An 8,040-nucleotide genomic window follows, 5' to 3' on the forward strand; every position below is an offset into this window, starting at 1 on the left:
CTGTCTGAGGTTGTCTTTTTCTCTGTCATTTGAAGGTTATGTGTCTATTGCTGCATATTGGAACCCGAATATGTTATAAAAATATAGTGGGGATTTTGTGCAACACGTGTTTAAAATACATAAACATATGCATTCATAGCCCACAGCACCGTTTAACATATATTTAACATATCATTGTATATGCCCGCCCGCCCGCACGTACGCACGCACGCACACACATTCAACAGGATAGCACTGACTTATACAATTATGGATGTACGTATCAAATGTTTCTGATTGACTTAATTGAATTCCATTCTGTAACTCATCGGCGTAGGTTTAGGGGGGGACGCTAAGTAGGGCCCTACTAGTCCCCACCAATATTTTAAGATGACAAAATTGTCCCCACCAATATTTTAGCAAACTCCTTTGTGCTGCAATTTGGATCGATTCCCGAAAAGAGTATTTTGCACAAATTTGCAAAAGTCGTTTGTATTATTGTTCATCGCCAAGAAAAGAAGATTTCCAAGTTAACCAATGCGCCCTCGAGCCTGCAAGACAAGATTATGTAATTTAATTGGCTGACGTGGCAGAGTCAGAAACAATTCGTGAATCTTGCCTTGCAGAAAGAGAGCTGTCAAAAGTCTGACACGGTAAACTACTAAATACGCCAGGAAATAATAAAGCCTCATATTAGTATTTTGTTTGGTCTCAGCATTGATATACTTTTGTGCTTTGTCACCCAAAATATCACCCAAAAAGAAGAGATGTATCAGAAGTGTCCCTATCAAAGCTGAGAGCAAACCTACGCCCAAACCTAGCAGTCTGTATAGCTAAATAATCTTGCATACAAATGCATATGTTGGCTATCCACCGTGCCCCCTGCAGTATAACCAGTCGTAAACCTTTGACCATGCTTCCTTCTTCCAGTGAAGTGAATAGTAACAGGTACTTGGTGCTGTGTGGTACCTGCTGTTACTAACATCCTTTTGACATGCTACAGTTAACTGTCAGGTACACTGGGTCCCCACTTCAATGTGTGAGTGTACACTGTGTGTGGTATTTCGTGACTCTGCTGCCCATACTCTGTATTTAAACTGACTGGAGAGCTTGTCCATGTATCAGTTAGACCTAGGAGTCTGGCCGTGTCTGGCTTTCTGTGAGTCATCAGTGTACAGCCGGCTGCTCAATGTTTCTTATCTTTGCTCACTATCTGACAGCTGCAAGTACTCCAGAAGCCTTGGACTAGAGGCAACTTGCTCCCTCCGTCCGTCCCCAGGGACCTCCTGGTGCATGACTCGGTAGCTGCAGAGTTACTTTATGGCTTGTCCCATTCCCCCCCCCATCTAAACACATATTATGTTGTGCTTTAATTGGTTCGAGAACAACTCAGTCAGAATGAAATTAAATACCGGTATATAGATTGGAAATACTATGGCTTCCAATTGTAAATATTGTGCATTCAACTCAATACTTAAATGGCCATGAAATTCAAAAGCGTTTGTGCGAGCACTTTTTTTTTTTTTGCATTCATGACAACAGCATATTTCACCCTGGGTACAGTAGTTACCACTGAGAATTAAATATTGACCCCCAATATCAAATGGTGGGCTACATGACGTTTGATATTGAACAATACATACTAACCCTTCGATATCAAAGAAAGCCCCCCAAAGGTGAGAAAAATTAAGTTCTGCATGTATCTGTATATGCAGCTGTAGGATAAAGTTGGCAGTGCAGCACAAGCATTGGTTGTATGGTTAAACCACGTGGTTGAAGAGTTACTGTATGGGTGCACTGCAATGTTCATGTAGTGTACAGCCAGGTTTGCAGATTGGCCCCAGGCCTTACATGATGCTGTGCAACAGAGCAGCACTTTCACCTGCAGGGCAGGATATGTCAACATGATGCAAGCCACATGGAGTGCTGGGAAATAGTCTCCACATCATTTCAAAGATGAGCTTACATTACAGGGTCAGGTTATTACGCAATTTATTTTGGGAAAGTACAGTAGATAAAAGATGGAGTATTTGATATGGGTCTCTAATGGGTCTATTTGTCATTGATATTTTGTTCATAAGCATAAGCTTCACATAACTCACAATTACAGATGTAAAGATGACTGTTTTCAATTAATTTTAATAAAGCATTTTATAATGCATTTCAACTCCACACCGCATGGAGGTTGCATACATAATAAACTGCAGTAAAAGGTCACATTTGATAAATGTTACATTTATGACAATACTGTAGGTCTTCATTTTTTGTTTGCATGCTTCACATAATCATAATAGATGAAGGATTATCTGTACAGACCTTGGAAATATGTGCTCTGTCATATTGAGGAAAGAACAAGGCTGTATATTACTATCCGCAAAAGGCTGAAAGTTGAGTCCATAGTGTGAAAATGTGGTTCATTAGACCCACACATACCATTTGGAACAAAGCCTGTTTTTTTTTTAACTAGAGATCATGACTAATCTTTATGATGTCAGACCATGACCTCAGAAAAGCTACTGTTACATCCAATTCTATGAGTCGTCCTCCTTCATATTGGAGAACAATCAGGACCAACAGTGCAGTGACAGTAGTGTATAAGATGACCTTATTAGATTCAGTTTTATAGTCTTACTATTTGGACTACAATCATGTTGTCTTTCAGTAGTTTTAAAAAACAGTTTCCAAAATATCACCCATCAGTACAGTATTTCAGTACAAAATGTACTGGGTTAGCTAACAATGTTTACATATAATCATTTAACAGACACTTTGATCCAAAGTGTCTCCAGATTTTTTCTCATTTTTATGATAATCATCATTACTGAAAGTCCACCATTGGTTAATATTTTTTGGCAGTTTATGTTTATGAAATTAACGGTGGTGTGAATTAGTGTGTGTGTATGTGTGTGTGTTGGGGGGATTGTTTATGTGTGTGTGTGCATGTGTTTGTGGATGCAGTTTGGTCCAGTGGAGCTAACTCAAACAGGCATTAGAACGGTCCAGCATTAGGGTGTCTGTGAGGCAGCAGAAAATGCATCCTGTGAAAGCCCCGCCACTCACACTACAAAAGGCACTTGGGAAACTCTCACTTTCTCCAGAGTTAGTGTTGTGTAACTGCATTTCATGGGTAACATAACTCTTATGGCTTAGCTGTTAGAGATTATTAAAAATGAAACAGTTGGCACCTGTTATAGCCCCCACCTCTACCTTTTGTTGATGTGAATCAACTGGACATTTTACATGAAGACAATCTTTATTATGAACCCAAGCGACTTGGGAACTTTCACTGCTCATTTTATTTCTTATCTTGTGTCTGATTAAAGAAGCATTTCCACACGCAACTATATATGTATATATATATATATATATATATATATATATATATATATATATATATATATATACACATATATATATATACATATATATATATACATATATATATATATACATATATATATATATATGTATATATATGTATATATATATATATATATATATATATATATATATATATATATATATATATATATATATATTACACACTGCCTAGAACCAGTGCAAAAACACTGAAATCTGTATCTGTACCAAATGTGTGGAAATTATTTTATTTTTCTGTCTGACACCACTAAACAATCTTGTAAAGTGGTGTGGATGCATGGACAGAATAGTGTGTTGCATTACAGACCAAGTCCTGTCATGTAGAACAAATGAAAACCGCAGTGATCCAGAGGTACAGTTGTTGTGTACTCTGAGCACACCAAACGGCAAGCAGTTAAATGCATAGTAAAACTCTAAATTTTACTATAAACTGCACTAAGAAGGCGCCGAGTGCCAAGGTCATATTAGTCTTATCCCATGGCTTTTTGTGTTGGCTAAAATAGCTTCAGCACACTTCAAGGGGTCTATCAGTACTAATTCAATACCATCTGAAGCAAGCAGAATCTATCAGTCCAAACTGTGGACTCAGCAGAAAGACCACCCATTCCTCACGGGGAGTGCCCGGGGTGATTTAAAGCCCAAATATAGTGCCTCCCTCACTGATATAGAGGGAATGGATCGAAGACAGATTATTTAAACTGGTGAGAGCTAATATTCACATAGCTCAGATACAATGCATGGTGCATTTTGGGGGAGAATGTATTAAATGTCAAACAGTCTATAAATAGCTTGAGGTTTAGTCATAAAAAGGATAGGAGGACATGATTGCTGCATGCAAGGTCATACAGCATTCATCCTGATCTTCAGCAAACAAAGAAATGTTATTGATTGTTTTTTGCATACCAAGCAGGATATGTAGATGATCAATAGTCTATTCAGTGAAGCCAGAACTCCGCATAATATGCAGCTCACCATTTTTTTTCAGTTGACAGAATTACTGTATGTAAAATGTATTTAGTCTCTAATGTAATGTTGACTTCCTACATATTGAATATGTATCTAGTATATTGTTTTGTTCACAGAACATCACTAAACTTGTTTGGTTAGTCACAGATTGGTACACCTCAGCCAATGACTACTGTTTTCATGCAAAACATGTGGACAAATTGCAACCTAAATATTTCTTCAAACTAATGATCTTAGATGAGGAGAAAGAAGAGAGATCCCCTGAGATCTATAGCCTTAAGCTTGGTCTTATACCACAGATGTAAAATTGTGTTCAAACAATAATTACAAGATCTCCCACAAGAATAAAATACACTCATCTAGACATCGCATAATGGGTCACTTTTAAAAGCCATACAACACCAATCCATTGCATCGTACAAACAAAGATCAATGCAGAACATTGTCGTCTTGCCAGAACCACCTCCTCTGTAAGTGCCAGTCTAATGTTTTGGATTCATTTGTGAGACTGCAAATATAGAGCCAAAGAAATTACCACCACTCTACCTAACTGGATTGATTTTCTCCCAGGCTCTAAGATATCTTTGACAGACAAAATTTACTGTGTCCTTTCTCCATGAGTAAACCCTATTGCTATATCAGCAGTACCTACTGGGCAGCTATGTGTCATGCATTCCATTGTAGGCTCTCATTTGCCTGACGGCTCCTGCAGCATCTTAACATGCACCCTTAGCTTGCTAATGTTGTCCACGGCATGCTTGCACGATATCGAGCATTTTTATTTGTACTGACATACTAGTTTATAATAGCTCAACTTCCTCTATCAAAGGAGAAATTAAAATAAAACAGGATAGAAAATAGTAAAAAATAAAAATAAAATAGGAAATAGCATTGAATTTAGAAGAATCTACTTCATAAACAATATTCAAATTAGACTTAAAGTGGTTTATGATAGTTTACCTTTTACTTTCTTGCATGTAGATGATTTTGCTGTACTTCTTCTGGGCATTATAGTGCTCAAGTCAGATCAGGCCTGTGCTGCCGTAGCTTATATGACAGCATATTGAAGCCACATTGGTTGGATATTAAATATTTCAGTTAACAGCCTAATCTTTCAGCTTGATGCACAACCAGTTAGGTCAAACTAAAAGCCAGTGTCTTTTACATTATATTTTTCATTTGTATTTATAAACATATACTTTATATGTACTGTTAAAAAAGTAATTCATTTTCCATTGTATTGCACCTTGTAACATTTGTTTTGTGGCCTGAAAATCTATTGCAAAGATGTGCTGCAATCTACTCTTCTATTTTGGCTTACACTCATTGTGACAGAACTCTGTTATATCATTCTCAATTGTGATTACCAGACTCGGGGAAACAATTTGTGTGTAATATTGAGGGTCCTTAGAGAGTTTTAACAACATGATTAACAATAATTGCTCTATTTCACCCACTTTATTTTGATGGCACTGCTGCTGCTTCAGAGTTAAGATGAGCAAACACACTAAACCCCCCAAAATAACCCTTCTCTTTTCTCAGTGGCCGGAGAGTGCAAACAATCTTTATCTTATTGTAAACTCCTTTCTAATGCTTTTGAAGAACAAATCAGCCACAGCCTGAACCCTAATCTCCCTGCAGACACACCTGTAGACTAGAGTACTGTGTAAAAGACAAAGACTTACATCCAACAAACATCCAGAAAACATCTTTAAGACCATGGTCATCAGGAGAACAAAATACAAGTAAATACAATATTGGAGTTTGTCCAGTCAGCCATTATAGATAGGCCTAAGGGAAATTAACATTTTAAAATGAAGATCAGGAAAATAAGTATTTCTACCGTGCAATAAGGCATAACAATGTATGCTGATTGTTGTGTAATCTATATGTTTTCCCACCTCATTTCATCCAAATCCACAGATAGTCAATAGTCAGTACTCCAAATAGCCTAAAACAGTCATTCAGCTGCGCAACCAAAATTCCAGCTTACTCCACCAAGTGACAACATCTCGGAAGGCGACCCAATGAGATGTTTGCTCCTTTTTTTTGGGGGGGGGGGGGGGGGGGGTCTATAAAACAGGTGTTCAAACCCCATAGCCCACTGGGAGGGGATTTCATCTACTGTTTTGCCTGAGTGCAAATCAGTGTCAGTGTGACCATCCCATCTGTTTCCCTATTCCCCTGGCATCTCTCAACTTTGCCAACTGCTTAGGGCAACCATCATTGCTATGCATACCATATTTAAACCTGGCTTTATACATGTGAGAACCTCCACTATCATATACAACCAATGGGAAACAAAGCACTCTCAACAGGGTCTACTGATTACAAAACAAGTAGACATATGAGAATCCTAAGACAATTATACTGTCCGCCATCTGAAAAACATAAACAGAACAGCAGCATTTCAATGACGGTTTGCTAAACGTTAATAGTTCTGCTTAGTGTGTCAGTAGACCACATTAGAGAGGATACAAGGGATCATTGAATATGTACACTGCTATCTGGAGGGTGACCAAGGGAAAAGAAGGGATTCAAGGTTTGCATTTCTTAAACGTTGGGGTACTAGTAACTATTGAAATTCAATGCTAAAAGAGAACATTAAGTCACACCATTGCATTACATAAATAGGGTTTTAATATGATCTTGGCATTGGGTTTTTCAGATTTTAATTCATATTGTAACCTTTTTTGACCACTAGAGGGCTAAGTGTGTGTTGACAAAGCGATGTTTTCTTGCTAGAACCACCTTTTTTTGCAAGTGCCAGTCTTACAGTACGATTCGTATTAGCAAATAGAGTCAATAAAATGACCCCCGCTGTACATACTGGATGGATTTGCCAAGATGTCTGACAGACTAAATTGACTGTTCCCTTTCTCTGTGCCTCAACAGTACTTTCAGCGCAGCTGTGTGTGACACCTTTCCAACATAGGCTCTCATTCGCTTACCGACTTGTGTGGATCAATCTCTCAACATGCGTCCTTAGCTCTCTAGTGTCTCATAGGCTTGCGTGACGAACTTGCACTTGGAAGAACAGTGTAGAGACATTTGTTTTCTTTAATTGCCTGTTATGAATGAGCTAATTAAGCTCCTTTAGCTGATTTGATGAATGAGATCTTAAAGACACTTCACTGTTTCAAAACAATGTTATACTGCTTTTGACAACCTAGAGAAATAGGATTCAGGTCAGGGTTTAATGTTCAGGTTTGCAGATAACGACCATCACCGGCAGACATTCCCTTTCCAGACATTCAAGATTTGTGAAAATTTCTCTGTGCAATTAAATTGAATCAATAAATAAATGGGACAGTATATTTTCATATTGATATTGAGTGGAAATGGTAAGTTACCAGTATTACATAATTTTACTTTTTGAATTACGGTTTGCTTATGGTAGTAGCACTGGACTTTCATTCCTTCTCATTCTATATTTTCACCACTAGAGTGCATCCAAATACAGAATGTGTTTATGGAACAATTTCCACATCCAAATTGTTCATGTACATTCACCCACATGCCCTTGTGTTCACATAGAAACAGACAACCACATTTGAGAATCTTTCCAAACATGTTTTGCATGCCACAACAAAGACTTTTTTCTTTCTCTGACCTTCTTAATTGTGTGAGAGTAAACCTATTGTGTGTCACATCCTCTGTGCGGAACGTTTTAGAGCAGCTTTTGAGATATGTCTTTTCTAAATTAAAAATCTG

The sequence above is a fragment of the Hypomesus nipponensis genome, chromosome 19, assembly GCF_054491055.1.
Source record: "Hypomesus nipponensis isolate SF chromosome 19, ASM5449105v1, whole genome shotgun sequence".
NCBI classification, from domain to species: domain Eukaryota; kingdom Metazoa; phylum Chordata; class Actinopteri; order Osmeriformes; family Osmeridae; genus Hypomesus; species Hypomesus nipponensis.